Below are 26,933 nucleotides of genomic sequence, written 5' to 3' on the forward strand. Positions count from 1 at the left end.
CACATTTTTTTTTTGACTTGTACATAAGTTCTTGTATATACGTTTTCTTAATATTTCTTTGATCTTTCTTTTTTTAAGTTTTCTTTTTACAGTCAGCGTGTCTTTGCTGTTCCTTTTCCAAAAGGAACAGCAGTTGCTTGTTTTCGTGTTTTTGCTGTTCCTTTTTCCAAAGGAACAGCATTTCTGAGTTTTTGTTGTTCCTTTCCAAAAGGAACAGCATTTGTGAATTTTTGTTGTTCCTTTTCAAAAGGAACAACATTTCTGAGTTTTTGCTGTTCCTTTTCAAAAGGAACAACATTTGTGAGTTTTTGCTGTTCCTTTTCAAAAGGAACAACATTTGTGAGTTTTTGTTGTTCCTTTTCAAAAGGAACAACATTTTTTGGGTTTTTGCTGTTCCTTTTCAAAAGGAACAACATTTGTGAGTTTTTGCTATTCCTTTTCAAAAGGAACAGCATTTTTGGGTTTTTGTTGTTCCTTTTGAAAAGGAACAGCATTTGTGAGTTTTTGTTGTTCCTTTTCAAAAGGAACAACATTTTTGGGTTTTTGCTGTTCCTTTTCAAAAGGAACAGCATTTGTGAGTTTTTGTTGTTCCTTTTCAAAAGGAACATCATTTTTGGGTTTTTGCTGTTCCTTTTCGAAAGGAACAGCATTTGTGAGTTTTTGCTGTTCCTTTTCAAAAGGAACAGCATTTTTGGGTTTTTGCTATTCCTTTTCAAAAGGAACAGCATTTGTGAGTTTTTGCTATTCCTTTTCAAAAGGAACAACATTTGTGAGTTTTTGTTGTTCCTTTTCAAAAGAAACAGCATTTGTGGATTTTTGCTGTTCCTTTTTCAAAGGAGACAGCACTCATGATCTTCGGTTTTTCCTTCTCAAAGAACGGCATCCCAATTATTTGTTTGCATGGATTCTTCTCTTTCAAAAGGAACACCATAGCCATGTTTTTGCTCTCTGTGATGACTCATATTGAGGATTCTTTTCGCCCATGATCTCTCGAGTCTTTAAGATACAGCTATACACTTATGCAATGAACATAAATTACGACATGCCGAAGTCAGCAGATCATAAAATCGCTATCTTTATAGAGCCTAGTATTGATAAGAGGACAAGAGGAGGGACATACTTACTTCTCATCTCCATTGTCATTGACTTATTCCCATTGTTTTGGTTGGTTATCTTTATCATGGCGATTTCCCTAAAAGTTTTCTCTGATTATTACTCAGGAATAAGAACAGAGGATTTATATCTTCCTGTTGGGATGATAAGACTTCTTCCACCATTCCCACTCTTAAGGAGTGCTGAACCACCCTTATGTGTAAATAAATAAGAAAAAGTGCTTTGCAAAGAAAAAAATGATGAATATGGATTATTAATTGTCAAATGCAGGATAGGGGGTCTCATCAAGAGCCAGCCTACCATGATCATCAGGTTGGAAGCGAAGTGGCATTCCCAGTATGGCCACCACACCAGGGATATGGTCCAAAAGGTACACTAAATAAACAGACCTTGGAATAGGGGGTCTCATCACAAGCCGGCCTGTCCACGTTTCGCACCTTCCTTGTGAATGGCATTATGGCTAACTGGTTACCAAGCCAGCATAATGGCCTGCGTTTTGACAAAATACTTTTTATACACATAAAGGATCATGGTTCCAGGGGTGAAATAAACAACTCTGCCAAGGTTATGAACACCTATCGGCAGCAGAGCTCTGTTAATGGTATCGAAGTCATAATGGTTACACCAACATGGATGATATTAATACCTCTTTGTCTCTTCTATCCTATGAATAATTCATATTTTATTTCCCGATGAACATATCGCACGACCACTCATTACTACCAATCATGGCAAAGGAACTGACAATGACCTCTGGGGATTTCGTACGATTGACAGACGTCCCATCCCCCGGCCTCGCATCATATTACGCAGGCTCTTATGTAAAACACGATCCACCTTTTTGCCTCGATTTCGGTATTTCGTTGTCCATCTAAAACATGGAATAATTTTATATGCTGTTCCTTTATGACTAGTTACACGATGGCTGCTGCTCCTCTATTTGACGGCTGGGGTAGCCTATCACATCGCGGGGGGAAGGTAATCTCATTACTCCATGAGTTACGTGTCAGCACACCATTCAGGGTAGATAGTGTACGAAGGTATGGCATGGTTTAACGGTATGATAATTCTATTTTACACAAAGTTGCCATCCACAATCCATTTTTGTTGCATACTCTGTTTTTTTTCGCGACGATCACCTTCTCTGCATCTCAAAATAGCACAGGCAGTTGTTGTTCCATTGGAAATCCTTAGTAGAACCATGGGAGGAAAGGCAGTCCGAAGCGAACCTCAGGAATTGACAGTCTCTGTTGCTGCCCGGGAGATCCTGGAAAAGGCTGGATGGCTGAATTATTTCAGTCGCCTACAAGAATCAAACGAGACGGTGGCGTTGGAATTTCTGCAAAACTTGCAGGAGGACTACTCCATAGTAAGAGAAAGGCGGATAGCGGTCACTGACGATGTAATTGCAGAAGTCTCAGGACTACCAGCCACCGGACCTGTATGGACGCTGAGGAAAGAAAGACTGCAAAAGATTATGGAGATTTTTCAGGATGAAGGCCAAAGCTTGACAGTGAAGGGGAAGGGAGTTATGCCAGCAACGTTAGGAGAACCTTGGACTGAACTAGCAAGGATAGTACAGAGCTACATTACTTGCGAAGGAAGGAAAGACGTGGTAAGACCACGTCATCTTAAACTCTTAGCTGTTTTGAAAGAAAAATGTTCTGTAAATCTGCCTGCACTTTTAAATTCACTATTGCATGATGCGGCCCGAAACCTGAAAACGGCACAACACGTAGAAGTAGTTGTTAGCCACCATGGATTGATTCGATTGATAGTGAGCCATAGTCTCACTCAACAGCAGAGCAGCTCGGAGGAGCTCGTTGCATTGATTGAGGGGAGATTGGCTGCACCATCCACAAAACCTAAACATTCCTCTAACACACCGGAACGATCAGAGAAACGCAGAGAAGTGGCAGTAGGAAAACGTGTTGCTCCAAAACGTAAGCATTCTTCAAGTACACCGGAGCGACCAGAAAAACGCAGAGAAGTGATAGCAGAAAAACCTGTTGCTTGTACACCTGAACAACCTGAGAAACCAAGAAAATCAGTCCGGCTAGCTCGAATATGAGGGAGGCTGGAAAAGATTCGGGAAAGCACCAGCCAACCAATTGAGATTATAGACGAACCTCCAGAACCAGAAGGAGGACCTTCCGAAGAAAATGCTGGACAATCTGGGGGCGAGGCTGAGCAAGCCGGAGAAGGAGGTGAGGAGAGAGAAGTGCACTCCGAAATAGAAACAAAAGCTGAACACTCCAAGGCAGTCACTGAGCAGGACAATCGGGAGGAGGAAGTAGTACAGCCAGAAAGCAGCCCGCTGCGAGACCCTGTGGGCGAAGAAGAATTGGCCGCAATCCTGGCCAGTATGGGGGAATATGGCCAACCCTCCAGCCCAGCAGGTCCTCCTGATGGACCTCCAGAGGAAGACATACCTGAGAATTCACATGCAGAAAAGGAAGGAGAAGAAAACCCGCCCGTTCATGAGGAAGAAATAAGGGACACCAACTGGGAACAATCTGTTCCCAAGGCACCAGAAGAAATTCTAGATAGAGTAGGAGCAGATTTAAGGGCCAGTCGTAAACCCTCTGCTGAGGCAAGGGAAATCAAGAAATTAAGGACTAAACAGCAGAGGCTGCTGAACACTATAGCCCGGCTCCGACAGCAAATTCGGATTCTGAAAGCCAGTCTGAGGATACGAAGGACCACAAGGAAAAGAAAGAGGACCACTGCAGAAAAATCTCGTAGAACAAGAAGACGAAGGACTTATATTCGCCTTGTTGGTCGAAACCCGACTGGAAGACCTGCTGCTGTCCCAAATGATGTTGAGGAACAGACTGCTATTCCAATTGACAATGAGGAACAGACTGCTGTTCCAATTGATAATGAAGAACAGACTGCCGTTCCAATTGGGGCAGAGGGACAGGATGATGTTCCATTAACAGAGGAACCATAGCAACCTTTCATTCGTGTTAAGAAAGAAAAGGAGAATAAGGAGATCCAAACAGAGGCACCGCCCTCAGGGGTGATCCGGGTTCTGAACTCCAAACAGTATAACAAAAAGGTTCAGGTAAAACTCCCGGCCTCTACGGCCCTATGGAAAAAGGATCCAAAAACAAGAACCTTGCACAAGATGATGAAGCAAGCTCAGCAAGAAGCTGAACAGTTGAAGGAACAAACAGTCCCCCGGGAGAAATATGAAGAATTGCAACAGCAACTTCGGGATATTAGTCAGTCCGAGAGCCATGCCTTCGAAGGCTGGCAAAAGGAGCAAGAAAAGGTTGCAAAGGTAACTCATCGATTAGATATTGTTGTTAGGCAGATGGACACTGTGTGTTCTTTGTATAATGACGTTCTGGCCTGTAGGGCCCCTGCTAAAAACTATGCTTTATTTTTGCTTGAACGATATTTACGATTAAAGATAAAAGCTGTCAGGGCAGGTGCCCCTATACAAATCAATACTATTAATGATGTCATAGATTGTTGCAAGCATTATGGAATTAAGGTTCAAAGATTATTATGTGAATTTTACTTGCATAACCTCGTGCTAGACCAGGAAACTGATTTAAATCCTGGCCCTTTTGTTGGGGACATCCAATTGCAAGCCTTTGTTTCATTAGGGGTTAATCAGCTAAAATGGCTCAGGGCTTATAACACTTTTCAGAGACAGGAAAATAGCCTAGACTTGTGGGTAAGAGCCGAGCCTAGAGACCCAGTACTATTATGGAGAGCACATAGGAACCTTATGAGAACCCCGGGTGTTATGGAGACACTAGGACCCATGCACGAGGACCTAATCTGACAAAATCTGGAATATTTTCTGACTATTAAAGACCTCGCCATCGATGCTGCAGAATTCCGATACCAGAGTTCGAACCCAAACATCCAGCTCAGGGAACCGTTCAGATATGAAAATTTTGAGCTAGCTGCCAGCCGATTGAACCTTTATGGCGAACGTATTTTGCAAGCTGGGCCATCCTGGTTAGGGTATCGATTTCGTAGTCCAATTATTTGGCACCCTGCACCCGGATATCAGGCCTTGTATGAAATGCCTGAAGGTCAAACAAATCAGTTCTTTGATGATCTAGTTGCTTATCACGGTTGTAGGCCTCCACACGAGGTTCGCTCTCCACCCTATTCTCTTACCGCCTTGCATGTCAACTATAGTGTTTTCATGAGGGCATGAAACAGGCTAAGCAGGGGGGTGTTTGGAGCACTGGAAAGGTATGTTTTTGACGAACAATTTAGTGACTTTTTAGTAACAATTGTAACCCTTTCTGCATAATGAACTTAAAGAAATAAAGAATTTTAATAGAATGTGTGAGAATTAGTATGGAAAGCTTAATCGCTGATAATTGTTATTTTTCCATGCAGGAAAGGGTGGAAACGAAGGGCTGTCGTTCGAAAGGAAAAGACAAAGGAGGAATAACCGCTGTCCCTTTAGAAGGGAACCGGATGCGAACAAGATCAAACACATCGAAGCAGAACGACCCAGGGAAGAAAGAAGGGTTATCAATTCGGCAGAACAGGGGAAGAAAAGTAAAGGATTAATGGCTTGGCGAATCCCTCAGGATCTTTGATCCTGAGGGATCACTGTTTTGCTTATTTTTGCTACCTAGATACCTCCGCCGTTACTTTTATAAAAAGGGATAGCATCGTTAAGCAAAGGGACTTTTTTTCATAGATGTAACTGTGAATTTCAGACTCAACTTTGATCATCGACTCTCACTAAGACTTGGTTTGTTGTACATTTGTTGATGCATTAATATAAAAGACTTGGTGTATTTCATCCCTGCGTCTGGAGTAATCTAAGGCGGTGTACCGTTGGAAGCTAAGGGCCCGGCTCCGAAGGACACTTGCTTTTGTATCATTATAATTTGGTTCCTGTGTGTTTTGTTTATCTTTATAGTTTGGTAATCTGACATGTTTTTCATGTGCTATTCCATGCTCTGTTACGATTAATTCATTAATGGTCTTTTTCAAGAGATTTATGTAGTGACTCTGTATTGTATGAGTGAATCTTTTCAGAGTTGATTGCATGTTATCAATCTAAGCCAACTGTTTCTGTTACAGAACCTTCATATTGAATATTGCTGTATTGGATTCATTTGAAATCTCAATTATTGGAATCCGGAAGTAATGTTGTTCTATTCGGAAACATAGTCATATTCTTTTTAATCATCAGATTGTTATATTAAGCGTGTTGTGTATATATGGTTGATGATTGTTGTTCCATAATTCATTTGTGAATACTGTTCCATAAAGTACAATCCATCGAAGTTGCTTTAAGAGAGGAGACTGCTATTTTATTACAGAGTGTGAGTTTGGTTCAATAGAACAAGTTTAGTTCCAACTCGCGAGGCTTAATTCCATTTATTGCTATTCCATTTACTGTTGTTCCATTTCAGATTTGTTGTTCCATTTCCTGTTTGCTATTCCATTTCACTTTCTGCCATTCCATTTACTTGCATTTGTTGTCTTGGTGTGAGAGAAGGTCTAAGGTTGTAGTGAGCCTCAGCAGTCGCTGCCTAGCTCCTAGACCTATGGTCCATGCTCTAATTTCCTTTCCATCAGTTTCTATAGGGATGGGTTATCGCTTTCGTACCCTTGACTGATAAGCTGCTTTGTGTGATTTTATTCTTTTAGGGCAATTTAGTCATAATTTTAGCATCCGTTTACCCTTGTATTTTCTAAACACTGTACTACTAAGCATTACTCTGACGAATAGCCTCGGATTGAGATACTCTTTGCAATAACAAAGCGTTCCCGGATTGACTTATTAATGTGGCATAACTAGAGGTGAAAGAGACCCTTGTTACAGCTCTACAGCTACCACCTCCACCAACTCAGAACTTGCAGATGATGAGGTCTCAGCCACGTGAGGAGGACCCAAACATAAACATAGTGCTCATGAGTGGGATCATGACAGGGGATGACAAGGGGAAACAACTAGAAGATAGTATAAGGGTTCGCAAAGCCCCAGTAAAAGAGGCTGAATTTGACTTGGAGTGCACTCGTGAAGCCTTCATTGAAGCTAAGAAGAGCTTCCTTGAGGCCTCCACCTTAGGAAGAAAGGATAAGCTTGAGCTGGAGATGGACCCTTCTACGCTCACGACTTTCCTAGAAACCTATATGAAGTCACTGCACGACAGTAAGGTTGTGAAACGGTTACAAGAACTCATTAATAGATGTGTTGGGACCACGCCAGGTGAGCCGTGCATAGTATGAAAAATTGGCAAGCATAAAATGAGGAAAGGATGGGAGATGACACTGACCGCACAAATAGGAGAGTATGAAATGGATTAGGTCATTTTGGACCTAGGGTCAGATGTGAATGTCCTACCAAAGCAGACTTGGGAGAGAATCGGGAGACCTACACTCCAATGGTATCCGACTCAGCTAAGGATGGTGAATCAGCAGAAAATCATCCCCATGGGGCAGCTGCAGGGGGTGACTCTGGACATTGAGGGAGTGAACGCGCTGGTGGATTTTGAAGTAATAGAGATAGTGGATGACAGAAATCCCTACCCTATGCTCTTGGGAATTGACTGGGGTACCGATATGAATGGGGTAATCAATCTATAGAATTGAAAGATGATATTTGAGAAGAAACCACTGCATGTAATAATACTCGTGGATCCTGCTGAAGGATCGTGCTATGTGGAACCAATCCATGATTATGAGAGTGATGATGATCTGGACTGCATCTATAAGATAATAATGCAAGACCAAGATTGGGTGAATCCTACCACGGATGGACGGATTACATGGGATCGCGAGAGTTCCTACACTTCGGATTCCGATAAAGAAATAGAACACTGGCAGAATCACTTACACAAGGTAACTACGATGAATTTCAACATGATGACCCGGTCGTTGTGTTGTGTGTCATCAGAGGAAAGAAATCCGCCTATTTATGATGATCTAAATGAGGTAGATATCTTTTTGGATGCAATTGAAAGGGAGATACCATAAAAGCAGCGCTTCTAGGCCTTAGATTGGGCACTGCGCACTACGCCCGCAAGATGGTGGGGTATTCGCAAGGGAAGCTTTGATGATTGGCATGAATGTAGGATGACGATGAGAACATGATTTCAGAAGCCTAAGATGCGACTGACGGACAAGTACGATGGGCAAAATGATCCATGCACATATCTGGCCAAATGGACGCAGGCTTATGGAGAAAAGCCCCAACCTGAGTGGGCGCACCTGTTCTATCATACCCTGGATGTTATGCCAGTGAATTGGTATATAGAAACAATGCTCCACCATGGGACAAGTGACTGGGATATCATACGCAAAGAATTCATGATGACATTCAGTTTTGAGGACGGGTTTGACAGTATTGATGAGGAGCTACAAGAGGTGAAAGCAACCATCTTTAGGATATCGTAGGATCCTTTAGACCTAATTAAGCCTATATGGGCTACTTAGCTGAGTCACATGCTCAAATGTTATAATGTAACTGCTGAAGAGGAGGATGAGGATCTGAGAAGATTAACATTCTGGAAACAGAAGGCCATCGCGAGGTTCAAGGACCACAGATTAAGAACCCCGATATAACCGTGCCAGTGAAAACAAAACAAGTGAACTTTGGTACGGAGGCAGAACCCAAATTCGCAAAGATTGGAGACTATTAGGATGATGTGACCATGGATAAGGTTGCTAAATTGCTCCGCGAATACCAGGACTTATTCCCTACTAAGTTTACGGATCTGAAAGGAATAATCGGAGACCTAGGAGTGATGAAGATCACGTTAAAAACCATCCCAAAGCTAGTTAAGCAGAGGCCTTACCGCCTCAATCCGAAATACAAGGAGAAGGTCCGCACAGTGCTAGACAAGATGCCAGCAGCAGACATCATTAAGCCTGCGCAAGAATCTGATTGGGTAAGCCCTACGGTGGTGCAAGAGAAAAAGCAGAAGGATGAGATAAGGATATGTGTGGATCTCAGGAAACTGAATGATGCTTGTATACATGATCCTTTCTCGTCTCCGTTCATGGATGAAGTGTTGGACAATGTATGTGGCCAGGAAGCATATTCCTTCACTGATGGGTTCTATTGGTACCACTAAATCAAAATCACGCCAGAGGATAGGAGAAAGACAACCTTCACAAATGAGTGGGGTTTTTTCAATACACCATAATGTTGTTTGGATTGAAGAATGCACCTGCAATCTTTTCGCACTTGGTTGTTGTGACATTTAAGGAATTTGTTCATAAGTTCCTGGAGGTATATGTTTATGACTGGACTATATTTTGGCTAGTTAAGCACCACGTAGCAATCTTGCACCTAATGTTGGATACCTGTCGAAGATACCAAATCACGCTCAATCTCAGGAAGTGTCTATTTTTCGTTCCTTTTGGGAACATATTGGGGCATTTGGTTTACTAACAAGGACTGATGGTAGACCCAGTGAAGATCGTGATGATGCTGAACTTGGAAGCGCCGAGTTGTGTGAAATAGCTACACGCTACTCTGGGACATACAGGATATTACAGAAAGTTTATGAAACGCTATGCCCAGATCACTACGCCAATGGAAAAATTGTTGAAGAAGGATGCCACGTTCTGTTGGAACAATGAAAAGCTTGGATATATTGAAAGAAAAGATGGTTATTGCACTGATTCTAATCTTCCCAGACTGGAAGAAAGAGTTTCATGTACTTGTTGATGCGTCATGTATAGTGCTGGGGGTAGTACTAACATAGGATGGAGGCAAAGGCTTGGACCATCCTATCACGTTTGCAAGCCGCATATTATCCAAAGTAGAGTAGAACTATTCTACCACTAAATGCGAGGGGCTAGGTATTATGTATGTGCTCCAAAAGTACCGACACTACTTGCTAGGAGGCCATTTTAAAATGTATATGAACCACTCTGCACTGAAGTACCTGGTCAATAAGCAAGAGTTGGGTGGGCGAATCTGTAGATGGCTCTTATTGTTCCAAGAGTATGATTTTGAAGTTGTTGTGAATCCTAGATGATTGAATGTGGGACCAGATCATCTATCACATGTCAAAATAGGGGAGGAACCTACTAACTTAAAAGAAGGATTGCCTGACGCGCAACTATTCGCAGTAGGTGTCGTCGATGGTCATTTTGAGGATATAATACACTTCCTAACAATAGGAACTATACTTGAAGGATACTTTGTCCAACAAAAGAAGGAATTATTGGTGCATGAAACAGATTTCTCTATCATTCCTGGGCATCTATACAAGATCGGGATTAATGATATATTGCGACAGTATGTACCTAAGTCCGAACGAAGCAGCATCCTCGCGGAGGCTCATGGAGGCATTGCGGGAGGACATTATGCAGGGAGAGCAACCACACAGAAGATTCTACGCACAGGGTTGTGGTGACCAACCCTTCATCAGGATTCAAAAGACTATTGCAAGGTGTGTGATGTATCTCAAAGAATAAGCAGGCCATCACGGAGGGATGAAATGCCTTTGAATCCACAAATGACGTTGCAACCTTTCGAGAAGTGGGAAATAGAATCTTTAGGAACCATTTAGCCACAAGGGAAGAAAGAGGCAAGGTACATTATCACTGTGATAGATTATTTGACTCGTTGGATAGAAGCGCAGCCGGTGAAGGATTGCACGGGCACGAAGACTACGATGTTCCTATTTGAGCATGTACTAACATGATTTGGATGTCTAAGGATCTAGATGAGTGATCGTGGTACACACTTCCTGAATGAGTTGATCAGCGCACTAACAGAGGAATTTCAAGTATATCACCTTCCTGAATGAGACGATCCACCCACTAACGGAGGAATTTTGAGGTATATCACCAGAAGAGCACACCTTATCACCCACAGGCTAATCGGATAGTGGAGGCGTTCAACAAAGTTCTTGAAAACGCGCTGACCAAGCTGTGCACATTTAAGGTAAATGATCTGGTTTTGTTGTATGATAGTAAGTTTGATAAATTCCCTGGAAAATTCATGATGCACTGGTTAGGACCTTATGTTATTGAATATTACCAACGGAGGAGTGGTACAGCTGGTCAAGTTAAATGGAGAACCCTTCCCAAGAAAGGTGAATGGCAGTCGCTCGAAGCCATACACCAGTGGTCCGACCATGTGACTAAATGAAAGTAGCATAGTGTTAGCACTCTAGGCAGCTGAAAGGAGGTGCGGGACTATAAACTACACTACCTGGGTTGGGGAGCTGCACGATTTCAGGATTGCACAAAGTAGTGAAGTGTCACAGGGTCTGTGACAGTGCGAAGGCAGTTGCGCTACTTGTTGAAATAGCATGTAGGTCTGCTAGAAAGTGACTATTAAAGTCATTGTTCATGATTTGATGGTCGGATTGTGGCCAAATGGAGTGGGCGGCAGGCACTTAGGGCAAAATTTATGGATTATATTCTTGAAAATCTACCGCCAATCTAGCATTAATGGGCCGAAGGATAAGCAGAATATGCTACTAGTGCACATATCACTTTGAAGGAAAAGGGGAAGGCAATTAATCTGGAGGTAGACAAGGAAGAATCTAAAGAAATCCTAGTGGATGAGGAGGATTTGGAAATGGAAGTTGAAACCCAGGGTGCGGACCCTATTACCAGGTTACCATAATATGTTCCTCTGTGGAAGGGCAAAGCCAAGGTGTCAAAGGACATAGACGAGATCAAGAGCTCCCTGCAAACTCGATGTTCCTGGATGACATTGTTTTTGAGTGGCCACGCTTAGGGTGGGTTCCTGTACTAAAGTTGAAAGATTGGGACCTCGCAGATAACAAGAAATTCCCACATTTAGTGACTCAACAGCTAATGCGTTGACTGATTGACATGACTGCTGGAACGATTGAATTAGGGCCGCGGACATGGCTCAAGGTTGTAGAGAAAGCCTGGTTGCTCAACCTGCTCTGGGTACCACATTACCACCGCGCCCTAGTGACCATCTTCGTCATCAGCCAGCTGCTCTGCTTGGTGCATGAAGGGTGTTTGTGGCTGGAGGAGCCCATTCCCATCATAGAACACTTGATCCATCGAATCACATGGCTGCCTTACTTAGGGGAGGATCTAGCCAATATATCAGAAGGGAAAGGTGGTGAGTTTGCTCTTGCGGAAGCTATGAAGAAGAGATTCAAGTTGGAGAAGAAGAAGTAGGGATATGCCATCTCTAGCATTAACAACCCTGCAGTCAAGGTAGCAACGCAAATATTAGTAGGTAAGGTGATGCGGAAGTGTTCCACAGATGAGGTGCTCACAGCTGTGATTGCACTAGCAGCCCAATGCGCTGAAGGAGTCCAGTTCAACTAAGCGAATTATCTATGTGGTGACTTCCTTGCGAACTGTCCCAAGGCACAGGAGTATGGCAAGATGTTCCACTATCTGTGGCTCTTGCTTTCGATTGTAGTAATGGCATGGGAGCTGCCAAAAGATAGCTAATTCCCTTCAATCGCGTCGGATCTTCCAGAGGCAGCGAAGTATGCTTCGTTGTGGGTGACCAAGGAAACACAGTACGTAAAAGAAAGCAAGATATTTTTGATCTTGATGGAGATGAGTATCCAGATGGGGATCAATCGCAAGCCACGGTTGTGGCACACAGTATATGATAGTTTACAGAGCTTTGTAGAGTGCAAAGTGTATTTCCACCATGTCTTTATCAGGGTGCGGAAGGACCCCAAGAGGACATGGCATAGGTTACCTTATTTGGCAACAGATGATCTTATCTTTGTAGTCCTCGAGTCTTGGCCTCTGGAGTGGCACGCTGCAACATGCTCGCTGGTGGAAATGGAGAAGTCCACTGCATGGCGTAAGAAGGAAGAAACAAAGCTCAGAATGGCGTAGTTGGCTGAGAAGCAAAGAAAAGAGGAAGCGGTGGCTAAGACCTAGGTAGTGCCCGACGCCGTGAAATTGGTAGAACAAGAAGAAACATGAGGAGAAAAGCACGAAGGACATAAGTCACCTTCGCCCGAGGCTGAGGCAAAAACAGACGAGCCAACAAAACAAGGTGGCACAGACCTGCACACGATGTCCACCCAACTCAAGAGTCAACGACCATAAGAGAAGGCAGTGATACGGAAGAAAACCAAGGCTTCAAAGACATCCTTGGACCCAACCACCCTCACTGTGGGGGATTTGAATGATATTGGAGAAACGGTGAGGGATGTCAATGTGGATGCCCTCTAATAGTTCAAAGAGCAGCAACAATTGGTATTAGCGGTTTTGTGGACAGAGCTGCAGGAGTTGCAGGCTCGCACTCCATAGGCTAGTAGAGTGTCCACTAGCCTCGCGATTCACACTTCAACTGCCTCAGAGATGTTGCTCAAAAAGGTGACCAACGTGATACTGCTACCAGATGGGGTACCTACTACAAAAAATGAGGCCGACAGGCCCACTATCAGTGGCCTGAAAGGGGTGGGATTGAATATGGCTGTGCTCCCTCGAGAGATGCTCCACCTCTTGTAGGATGGAGTCACCGCAGAACTTAGGGCTTGGGAGAGTCACGCTCTGTAGGTGATGAGTGAGTAGTGCATTAATATCAAGCAGTTGCACCTATAGTGTAACGAGGCGGTGGAACAAAATAAGAAAATCATGCAAGTAGTGGAGGAAGCCTGCCGAACGGTCTCGGAGTTGGACATTCAGGCAGAAGAATCGATTGAGGTGCATGTCTACAAGTTGGCCACAGGGGTGCACGATGCTCGGACATAGATGGCAAGGATTTAGCTGGAGCTGAACTTGCAGATCGTAGAATTGCAGTTGAGGGCTTGGCCTTCAACTCCGCTAGAAGTCATGGAATAACGTGCCACCAATGTTACAATAGCAATAGCGGAGGTCGACAGTGCAGTAGTAGACTGCACGTGAATTTTTGAACAGTCATTCGAGGTCTTGGCCACCATGCAAGAGGACCCGAATGTAGAGCACCTGGAGACAGAGGCACGCGAGCTACAACAAAGATATGACGAGGTCAAAGGGACTGCACAGACGGTCGCCCTTACATAGAGGATCACATGGATGTAGGAGGTAAAGGCGCTTAAGGAATAGGTGGATGTCACTCGGTACAAAGAAGCGGTCCTAAAAGTGCACCTACAACCATGGATAGATGAGGCATATATGATCACAGCTTCCATTGAAGGAAAGCTCACGACATTGCAGGCAACTCAGCAGAAGATTCAGGGTGGCAGTTCAGTGGCAGTCACCGAGCAGAGAGTGGAAGAAGTCCAATAGGCGGCCGCTCAGTGCGCTGTCGAGGTTGTGGTCATCCAAACAGAGTTGGGAGGTCTTTACGCTAAGATCTCCGTGCCTGCAGAGTGACTCGAGGGCGAGTCACGATGTTTGTGTTGGGGGATTGTTGGGCGTAGGATCCCCCAAGGGTAGTTTTGGGGCTAAAAGCCCATATTTTGGTCAAATTTTGTAATCCAAGTGTGAAGACTCCGCATTTTGTGGTTGCAGAGCACATAGGTGTTAAAGAGTCATAGGGTTGTCCACCCTTATTTTGGAAATGTAATGTCGGTTGTAAAAGATCTACCCATAGTTCGCGGACCATGGGATTGTATAAATAGAGCTAAGTTCTAAGTAGTTCGATAACAAGAATAGGAGATAGAAACACGAAGATATGATGTATGAGAGATAGCTCTAAGGTAAAAGTCTAAGTTTGGGTCGTAGCATAGGTAGAGGCTTTGCAGCTGAGTGTGCAGAGGCCTAGGGTAGAAATCCGCAGCTGGGTGCATAGACCCCTGTAGCTGAGTGCGTGGACCCTTGCAGCTAAGTGCGTGGACCCCTTCAGTTGAGTGCGTAGGGTGGGTTGAGTTTGTAATCGCCCAGAATTATCAATAGAGAGAAGTATTTTACAATTTCTGCATATTTATTTCTTGTTTATGCATCTTGTTAAGTTGGGTATGAATTTCACTTTTAATTATTATATGATGCGTGAATGTATGTAAATGTGTTGGTTAAGTGAATGCAAGTAAGAACATCTTTTTACATGAAGATAACTAAGATCGATTAATAAGATAAGACACTTAGCCTAGTTTGGGAGATATCACAGTTCATTTCCCTAGCAGCACAAAAGTCCTTGAGCCGCAGGTTAGGGCTGCGCAAAAGCAAATTGTACCCTTTCACGAAGGTACTGAAGGGTGGAATAGAGGGCTTAGCAACCTGCACGAAGGTAGGTATAGCCAGAATAAACCAACATCACAACCATCTATCGGTGCGGAAACTTGGTTCTAGCATCCCCCCATACTGCTTCATGCGAGACTTCAGTATGCACATCGTGGGATGATGCTGAAAGGGCGAGTAGTATAGGGATTTGTTTGGCTAACTAACGCTAAACCTGGGTCAGGCCCCCTGAAGCCAACAAAACTCAAAAAGGCTCTATATGGACTGAAACAAGCTCCAAGGGCATGGTATTATCATCTTGACAAATATATTCTACGACAAGGTTTCAAAAAAGCATTTGCAGACAACAACTTATATACAAAAATTGAAAATGATAAACTACTAATTCTTGTTTTTTATGTTGATGATATCATATTTGGCATTAATGCAAAATCTATGAGTAAAATTTTTGCTTCTGTTATGTAGCAAGAATTTGAAATGTCTTTACTTGGAAAACTAACTTATTTTCTTGGTCTACAAATACAATAAACAAAAGATGGCATCTTTATTTCACAAACTAAATATCTTAAGCAGATTCTCAAGAAGTACTAAATGGAATATTCCCAACCATTATGTACTCCAATGGTAGCAGGAAATAGTCTCAGTTCTAACGATGAATCTCCTACAATGAATCAACTAGCATACAGATCTATGATTGGAAGTCTACTTTATTTAACAGGTACCAGACCAGATATTATGTATGCAGTGGGATTTGTTGGAAGGTTCCAAGCGAATCCAAAGGAATCAAATCTCCAGGCTATAAAAGGAATATTCAAATATCTCCAAAGAACTCGAGAATTTGGTCTATGGTAACCTAAAGATATAGATCTCACTTTTCATGCATATACAGATGCAGATTGGGCTGGAAATGTTGATGAGCGAAAAATCACTAGTGGAGGTGCACTCTATATGGGATCATGATTGGTATCCTAGTTCAAAAAGAAACAAAGTTTGATTGTCTTATCTACAGTTGAACAAGAATATGTGGCAGATGCATCTTGCTTCACAAAACTACTCTGGATGATTCAAACATTACAAGATATTCAAATCACATGTTCTCCACCCATCTCTATTCTATGTGATAATACAAGTGCTATTAGTATTTCAAAAAATCTAGTCATGCCCTCCAAGACCAAGCACATACCCATTAAGTACCACTTTCTACGAAAACAAGTGCTTGAACAAAAGGTTAAATTGGAGTATGTTTCCTCTAAAGGACAGGTTGTTGATGTATTTACCAAACCGCTTCCTAGAGAAACATTTCAATATCTCAGACAAAAGCTGGGATTAGTTTCTGCATCATCCTGCCGTTAAAATCAGTTTTGAGAGGAATGTTTCCTATACATGGGTTTCACGAAGAAGAGTCGCCTATATACGCAACTTTCTATGGCTGTAGTTGTGTATGTGTTTTTCGGATAGAAAAATAGTGGGTCAAACTCAAAATAAGTTTCTGACATGGGTGTTCAGTATGATATTAATGGTTATATTCTGCTAATATACTTTGTTCATTATTATTTATTTGATTGACGAAGATGCCTTGATGAATGAATTGTTGATAATGCATAGGTAGCATAGGTAAAGGAGAGCAATAGCCTTCAAAAACATTATGCATGTTTGTCATCATGGTTTTTGAATTCAACTATGGTCTTAGATATTCATATCATTTGTTGTAAAGGTCATGTAAAAACCTATGGTGTAATAATATGACTCTTTCTGTCATAGCGTATTAATGAGTCATTTTCTACATTTGATGTAATTTGTACCCCCACTATCCATGGAAATGATGATGTAATAATTGCAATTTTTCAGTCATGTATGAACATTTGGTATATCCCTACCTGGTTTGGTGATTGATGTATGTATGAGTCATTGGTGATAGGATGGTCATACTCACATTATTGAGTTATAGAGTCATGTTATTCTTCTGAAAAATATATATGCAGACTATGCATGTACTAAGGTGGAGCATGGACATCATACTATATGTCAAAAGTGGAGAATAACTTGGTCTGCCCTTTACCCTTGATGTCAAAGGGGGGGATTATCTTGGTGTTGCTTGATATATCTAACAGGTTCTATAGCTTGAAGTGACCAACACCTATATGGTTTCCATGAAGTCCAAAGGGGCAGATTGTTGGCATTATGGTACAAGTTTTGTTCTAGATGGAAACCCACTCACAGGTCAGTTTAAATTTGATAAAGGGAAACTCACATTGTAACAGGTCAATTCAGAGGTAACATGGAAATGGTACAGAAGAAAAAGATGTTGTAACAAAGGAATTCAGATTAGAATCAAGCAATCAAAGAAAAAGAAATTTTCAGTTGTATTAAGTTGTATATGTTGGTTCACCTAGCCCAAGTAGTGTATACAAGCGGGTTCACTAAACAAAAAGCGCGTACACATATGCATGCATTTTCACAAGAGGAAAAGAATGTATGGGATGGAAAATTAAAGAAAATTAAAGTTAAATAATATGAAGGGCACATATGACTGTATTAGCCAAGAACATTGAGCGGAATAACAATTACTTGATCCCGTCTAGCAATACCATAGGTTCTATGTATTGTTTTGGCTCGAGGTATTGAGAATGGCTAAAACTATATAAGGAGGAGAAGATCAAAGGGCTATGTGTGCAAGTGAACAGGTTTTTCATGAATACTTCTATATAAATTATATTTTATGTTGTAAGGGCTATGGTTATGATATGATCTGAAATATCTTGTGCACATTTGGATACAATGTTGGATTAGGATCATGAAACCTAAAATGAATTATCATTTTATGATCTGGTAATTGTTGGGTAGATATGAATTCTAACACATGTTTTATCCTGTAAATGTTATGATCTGGGTATGACTGAAGTTTGGAATAATTGTGAAGTTATAATTTATTATTTTCAAATGGATATGTTGGTTCACCTTGGTGAAGGTGTGTATACATGCTGGTTCGACACCTTCAAGTAGCATATGCAGAAGAAAATATTGTTGTTCAGAGATGACTCATCTATTTGATCAGTGCTACTATTTTACTATGGTTTTTCAATGATGTCTTCATTAGATCTAAAACTAGAACTGACTGTATAAGGAGATTGAGTCTGATTGATTGATTGATTGAGTAAGAAGGGTGATCTTTGCAATTATATGTTTAGAACTTTGTAATTTAATAGTATATCCTCAGAATATTCTGTTTGGTACAATTTTGATTTTGAGGTTTTTATGATTCAATATTTTTGGAGGTATAGGTAGGTTTGATTAAAGGAAGTGTATACATGCATGTTGGTTTCACTGAACTAGTGTATACATTCTGATATATGATTTTTGAGATTGGAGTTGGTTTGGATTATCAATGCAGTGTTCTGGGTTCAGCTCTATGTTCTGGTGAGAGTGATATGGCTATTCATATTGACTGATTGTTGTTAGATGTAGTTATTGCAATGGTGATTTATTTTGAGATTCAATGTTACTGATGGGTCTAGTATGAAAATTTGATGAAGCGTGGTCTTCATATTGTGTTTTTATATACCAGCAGTATCTAGTCTGAAAATTTATGAAACGCGGTCCTTGGAGGAAGAGTGAATGTAGTAGTCTTCTGTAGGTTGGTGCCTATGTACTGGTAAACAAATCAGCCAGTACAAGAGCTAGGGGTTGGAGCTCCCTTCAAGTAGAAGCTGGAAAACAAGAGAAGTTTGTAGCCTTCAACAGCTAGATGCATGTGTACTGGAAAAGCCTGCACCAATACAAAATTTGTAAGCACTTTTTATTACAAGAAGATTGAATACTGAGACGACAACATCGGTGTCTTTTTCCCACATTGGGTTTCCACCTGAAAAATCTCGGTGTTCATGTGTGCTTCTTATGTCTGTTGATTTATTAATTTCTTACTGCATCTGTTTACTGCTTAATGCATCACACTCTAATTCAAGACAACAAATTAGTTGTTTATTACATATACATTGGTTTCATTCTTTATAGTAGAAGACATACACTGGTTAGTTTCAGTAATGTAGTGTATACTGTTTGAAAAGGAAGATCATAATAGTCAAAGTTAAAATATTGATTCATCCCCCCTCTCAGCATTTTTTCCAATAAATTGTGCATGAAAAGATTCATCCAACTCAATTATAGGTGTCAACGAGATTGCAACAACCTAACATAACCATCAACGGGGGTTCAAGTGTCTTGAGTTCCTGATACGTCTCTGAAGTTTCTGCTAGCGGTTCATCAAATTTTGGTGGCTTAAAAAAACCAATATGTAGTTATGCATCACCATCATTAAATGTATCAACTAAATCACTATTAATGCCGCTAGTTTGATCAAAATCAAAATTAAACATGTCATACTCCTGATGGATAGGAAATTGAGATACATCAATAAGAAAACTCTCTTGATCATTTAGAATTGTAACATCTTCCTCTTCACATATGAAAGATTTACAATTGAACAAATCATGAATAATAGATTCAATCTTTTCATCCTTAGATTTGAATACCACACCACCCTGTACTTGGTCATGACGATGACCATATGGATAAATAGGTAAATGATTTAGAGAGACAGATGGTGGAATAAACTTATTTTATGTATCTGGGTACAATGAGAACTGTGTTAAACATGAGGAAAGATGAAAGGACTCAAGCGAAGAAACACCCATTATAAAATCAGATTGAACTTGTAAAACCAACATATCAACATGCATATTATGTCCCATGAGATTATCTTCATCATTGTAATGATTGAAGATAGGCATAAAAATGTAACATTTAGATTGATCTTTCTTTTCTTTACCAAGGGACACCAAAGATTAAACCACTTGAAAATTTGTTTCTTCAGATTTGATATCTAAGTATGCATGTCTTGAATAAATTTCAAAATCATTCTGAAATGAAAGAGACTCCTATCACTCAACTGAACATTTCAAGTTATGAGAAGAAAATTCCAAATCGATATCATACAAATCCAAGTTTTCAAAAAAAGGAAATATATCATTCGATGTACTTGGATATCCATCACCACATGTGTTAATGGAAATATGGATGTCATGGTGGGGTTTATCCAAAGTCTCAACTTGAGTGAAGAATTTGAAATGATTCGACACGTTATCAAGATTACGTGACGCATGATTAGCTAAGAATGTGACATTGTAATCATGACAGAGGGAAGAAATATGAAACATGTCATCAACACCTTCCTCCTCTACCTGTGAAATGAAAATACATTTTTATCTCTTACTTCTTCAAACAACAAGTTTAACATCATTAAAATTTGATGTATTTTGATGAAGTAGACCATGAAACAAGGAATCATGAGATGTAGATTGTAGATTTTGAAAATTATCCTTTGAGGAAATTCTATTTTCAATTAGATCAGCTTCAAGATTAGGATTATGTACGATAAACTTTATCTTGAAAAATTAAGGGATCAACTTTTGCTTCAGGCTCTATGTAATTAATAAAGCATTCAATGTCCTCTTCAATAGGATATGAGTCATGGGAAATGGGTGAAGGTTGAAAGGATTGATCAACAATTCGATTTTTAGATTTCCAAACTTTAACATCATCACCATGAGGCACCCAAATTGCTAATGAAAAGGAGGACAAGGAACAAAAGGAATAGTGGATCCCTCATCACAAATTTGGGGTGTCTCATGATCAACATAAGCTGGTGGAGGAGAATCATTCAGGGGTTTGGATTCCGAATATTTCAAGGAAAGTAGAGTTAAAGCCTAAAAATTTTCACTAATAAAATATGAATCAATCACTCCCTTAGGAAATTCATATCAAAGGTGAACAAACCGATTAAGAAAATCCTCTACAAATTCAACATAATTTATTCTAAGTAGAGAAATCCTATTACATACCTCTTGCTAGTCATACCTTTCAAATCCTAGATGAAGCTCCTTGAGAAATTGATAAAATGAATGAATGGAAGAAGATGGTAAAGTTTGACACCACTTATTAACTTGACCTTCGAGATTTAGGGTCAATAATATACAAATCACATATTCATCATTGATTTCGTTAGATCAACAGAAACCAAGAAAATCAGATATATGTATGGCTATGAATGCACCACCCTCACCATTAAACATGAATCAAGACAAGTCATGAAACTGTTCCGCGACGATGCAAAGTTTACCAGGGGATAGGTTGTAAAAAATTCAGGGATTATGATTTGGGAAACAACCATTTAAGATCAAAGATGAAAAATAGACTCAACAGGCAAAGCTTGTCATTTGGCACTCCTTATAGATCCAACTATTGATGGTGATGGAAATATGCCAACCAACGGGGTCTTCCTAATGTGAAGTCCCAATTAGACCTCATACCATTTGGAGTAGGATCCCCGACTAGAAATACAATTGGTTTCCATTGTCCTTAATGATTTTACTTCATTGCAATTATTAACATAAGAGGTTATAAAAACATTCTTTGAAACAAGAAAGCAATGTGACATTGTGAGGCATACAATTGCGATCAATATAAGATACTTTCATTATAGGGAGAGAGAGAGTGAGCCTCTAGAAGAAAAGTAATAGTACCATCCTAAAATATACATACAAGATCATAAGAGGATCACAAGTTAGTTTTCAAAGTAGTTGAAAATCCAACCACAATCATAAAACCAAATACAACACACCTTCAACAATATATCTACCAAATCCACTGAAATAGTTCAATTTCCTTAGTGCATATTGTAGAGCTATAACTAGGGTCTCTCACACCACCAATTATTCCACATTATTAAGTCAATCCGGGATCGTTTTGTTCTTTCAAGGAGTAACTCAATCCGAGGCTGTTCTGTCCAAGTAGTGCTCGGTAGTATAGCGTTCTAATGACTTGAAGGGAAACAAACACTAAGCTGTAACTAAACCAATTCAAGAAATGAAATCACACAAGGCAAATGATCAGTCAAGGGTACGGAACCAATAACCCTTCCCTTTAGAAACTGATAAAGAAAGAAAACCAAAGCATGGGCTTATAGGTCAGGGAGCTAGGCAGCGTCTTGCTGGGCTCACGACAGCCTTAGGCCTGCTATCACGCGAAAGCAATAAAGGTAGATCGGTGAAAGTAAACTAGAACAGCAATTCTTAAAATGGAACAGCAGTAATGAAATGGAACAGCAGTAAAGAAATGGGACAGCAGTAAAGAAATGGAACAGCAGTAAAGAAATGGAACAACAAACTATCATAAACAGGAAACGTCAATCATATAAAATGGAACAGCAAACCCAAATGGAACAGCAACCCAAATGGAACAGCAAACCCAAATGGAACAGCAAATCCAAATGGAACAACAACTCCAAATGGAACAGCAAATCCAAATGGAACAGCAACCCCGAAGTATGTACACGGTCTATACTACTGTAGCGATCCGAGAGCAATGTATGATGCGACTATGTTTCTGAACAAAGTGATATTATCTTCAAGTCTCACAAGTACTTATTCCATATGAATCCAATAATGATAACATTCATACCAATAACTTGCTGTAGAAATGAATGCAATTCGAATAGATTCAGTTTGTGTAATACAGAGACGTGAATTACAGAACTTATTCAGATTCAGATATTAATTAAGAAGCATAGTCTATCATATAAGAAATGTATCAGATTACTGTAATGAAAGAAATAAGCAAACCACACAAATCACCGTATGATACAACAGCAAGTGACCGTCGGAGCTGGGCCCTTGGCTACGATGGTACACTGCTTAGAGTTACTTCAGATACAGAAACAAAGTGAACACCAAATCCTTTATATTGATTGCATAACAAAAGTGTACAAAATCAGATCTTACAAAAACTCAGTGATCAAAATCGTTCTGAGTTTTTAATTATAATAACAGTCGTTCCCCCCATGCTCGATGGTGTGGTACCTTTATATAACATAAATGACGGAGATTTCTAGATACAAAAGATAAGCTTTAAAGCAGCGATCCCTCAGGATCGAAGATCCTGAGGGATTCGCTAATCGTTCAGGTCTCTTGCGTTCTCCGTCACGGTATCCTGCGCTCTTTTCCTGGATTATTCGGCTCCAATTTTACTTTATCTTGTCCGCATCCAGTTCCCTGTCGACGGGGCAACAGTTACTTTCCTTGCGCTTCTCGTTTTTACTCAAGAATCCCCTATTTCCGCGTCCTTCTGCATAGAAAACATCGATTATTAGTGATTGAGCTTCGTTTGTCCATTTTCACATAATTTACCAAAACCCTTATGTTTTTAGGCTCAATATGCAGAAAAGATTAGAGATAGTATTTGAAAAACCACTAGATTACTTATCAAAAAGCATACCTTCCAGGTGCTCCACACACCCCCCTGCGTACCCTGTTTCATGTCCTCATGAAAACGTTGTAATTGACATGCAGGGCTGTGAGAGAGTAGGCCGGAGAAGGGATCTCTCGAAGAGGCCGACAACCATGATTAGCAACTAGATGGTCAAAGAATTGGTCTAACTGATCTGCAGGCATCTCATATAGAGCCTGATATCCAGGTGCAGGATGCCAAACAATTGGGCTGCGAAACCGATACCCCAACCAAAATGGGCCTGCTCGCAGAATCCGTTCCCCGTAGAGACTCAATCGACTGGCAGCCAATTCAAAATTCTCAAAGTTAAAGGGTTCTCTGAGCTGGATGTTTGGGTTAGAGGTTCGGTATCGAAACTTTGCAGCATGGAAGGCCTGGTCTTTAATAGTCAGGAAATACTCCAGACCATTTCGGATCAAGTCTTCATGCATGGGACCTAATATCTTCATGACACCTGGGATCCTCATCATACTCCTATGCTCTCTCCATAATGCTGCTGGGTCCCTAGGTTCAGCTCGTACCCAAAGGTCTAAGCTATTTTCTTGCCTCTGAAAGATGTTGTAAGCTTTAAACCATTTTAACTGATTCACCCCAAATGAGATAAAGGCTTGAAATTGTATATCGCCAACGAAAGGGCCAGGATTCAAATCAGTTTCCTGGTCTAAGACAAGATTGTGCAAGTAGAATTCACATAACAATCTTTGAACTTTAACTCCATAGTGCTTGCAGCAATCTATAAAATCATTAACAGTGTTGATATGGATGGGTGCTCCTGCCCTAACAGCTTTTATTTTTAATCTCAAATAACGTTCAAGCAAAAACAAAGCATAATTTTTAGCAGGGGCTCTACAAGTCAAAACATCAGTATACAAGGAACACAAGGTGTCCATCTGCTTAACAACACTATCTAGTCGACGAGTTACCTTAGCAACCTTTTCCTGCTCCTTCTGCCATCCTTCAAAGGCCTGGCTCTCAGACTGACTGATGTTTCGAAGTTGCTGTTGGAGCTCCTCGTATCTTTCCTTGGGGACCGTCTGTTCTCGCAACTGCTCTCCTGCTGGGCTTCCTTCAAACTTCAGGCCGCATCATGTAATAATGAATTTAAAAAGGCAGGGAGATTTACAGAGCATTTTCCCTTCAAAACAGCTAGAAGTTTTAAGTGACGAGCCCTTACCACATCTTTTCTCCCCTCGCAGGTGATATAGCTCTGCACTATTTTCGCCAGCTCGGTCCAGGGTTCCCCCTGTGTCGTCGGCAGAACTCCTTTCCCTTTGACTGTCAGACTTTGGCCTTCGCTTTGGAAAATTTCCATTGCTTTCTGCAGTCTTTCCTTCTTCAGCTCCCATCTGGGTCCAACAGCTGGCAATCCTGAGGTTTCTGCAATGATATCCTCCGTGACTTCTATCCGCTTCCCTCCGACTATAGAGTGGTTTTCCTGCAGATTTTGCAGGAATTCCAACGCTATAGCCTCATTCGATTCTTGCAGGCGGTTGAAGTAATTCAACCATCCTGCATTTTCCAGAATTTCGCGGGAAGCATCAGACGCGATCAACTTGTGCGGTTCACTTCGGATTTTTTTCCCGCCCATAGCTTACTCTCAGGAATGAACTCGGGAATGACACAGCAACTGTCCCCGGTATTTACCGAACAGAGAGGGTACTCGATGCTATTTTTAGGAAGGATTTTCACAGAGCATGCAGCAAAGAGAAAGACCGTGGGTGGCAGTCCGTAGAATGAAATCATCATACCATTAAATCGTGTTATTATTTTGCCCGAATGATGTGCAGCCACGTAACCTATTGCAGTAATGAGGTCACCTCCCCCCCCGCGATCTGATAGGCTGCCCCCAGCCGTCAAAGAGAGGAGCAGCAGCCAGTCGGGAGTCAAATCATAAAGTACAGCAGGTGGAAATTATGCCATGTTGTAAAAGGACAATGAAGTACCGAAACCGAGGCAGAAAAATGGATCGCTTTTAAGATAAGCCAGTGTGATATAATGAGGAACCGAGGGTTGGACGTCTGTCAACTGTACCAAGTCTCCAGTAGTCATTGTCAATTCCGTTGCCATGATTGGTGATAATGCTCATGCGATAATTATATCAGGGTGTGACATATGATACATGCGAAGGAAATAAAAGACAAACAGACTTAATATCATACCTGTTGGTGTAAATATTACGACTCCAATGCCATTAACAGAGCTCTGCCGCCAACAGGTGTTCATAACCTTGGCAAAGTTGTTTATCTCACCCTCCGGAACCATTATCCTTTGTGTATCTACTGAAGAGTGCTTTGTCAAAATGCAGGCCATTATGCTAGCTTGGTGACCAGATAACCATAATGCCATTCACAAGGTAGGCACGAAACGTGGTCAGGCCGGCTCGTGATGAGACCTCATGTTCCAAGGTTTGCTTGTTATTTTACCTTTGGACCATATCCCTGGTGTGGTGGCCGTAATAGGTATGCCACTTCGCTTCCATCCTTATGATCATGGTAGGCTGGCTCTGAATGAGACCCCCTATCCTGCATTTGACAATTTCATATCTTGTTTTTATATATTTTTTCTTTCTTTTATTTTTCTTTTGCAGCACACTTCTTTTTTCTTTGTTCGATTACACATAAGGGTGGTTCCGCACTCCTTAAGAGCGGGGAATGGTGGAAGAAGTCTTACAATCCCAACAGACAGATATAAATTGTTTGCTCATATTCCTCAGTAATGATCAAGAAAGTTTTTAGGGAAATCGACATGATAAAAATTACCAAACCATGGTTCGGGAACAAGATAATGACAGTAAAGACGAAAGTTAATGTACTTCCTCCTGTCTTCTTATATCTGCTAACTGTTTAAAACAATAGCGATTTATGATATGCAGGTTTCGGAATAACATGCTTTTATGTTCATTGCATAATGTCATTGCTATATCTAAAGGATTTAGGAGAGCATAATCGCAAAACGTCCAAATAGAAGCAGAAAGGTTCTGATGGTGTCTTCTCTGAGCGAAACATGCGAATGACTCCTCTTGCGGAAAAGAAAAACCAAATTCTGCATCTTGAAAAAAAAAAAATATGCGAGTGCTGTTCCTTTTCGCAAAGGAACAGCAAAGCACAAAGAGTGTTGTTCCTTTTCGCAAAGGAACAACAAAAATCCACACGTGCTGTTCCTTTTCGCAAAGGAACAGCAAAAATCCACACGGGCTGTTCCTTTTTGCAAAGGAACAGCAAAAATCCACACGGGCTGTTCCTTTTCGCAAAGGAACAGCAACAATCCACACGGGCTGTTCCTTTTCGCAAAGGAACAGCAAAGCCAAAAAGTGTTGTTCCTTTTCGCAAAGGGACAGCAGAACAAAAAGTGCTGTTCCTTTTTCCAAAGGAACAACAAAAATTCCAAAACACAAACGTGCTGTT

The sequence above is a fragment of the Pinus tabuliformis genome, chromosome 5_1 (genome assembly GCF_031772625.1).
Source record: "Pinus tabuliformis cultivar Carrire ecotype Pingquan chromosome 5_1, CPIR1, whole genome shotgun sequence".
Classification (NCBI taxonomy): Eukaryota; Viridiplantae; Streptophyta; class Pinopsida; order Pinales; family Pinaceae; genus Pinus; species Pinus tabuliformis.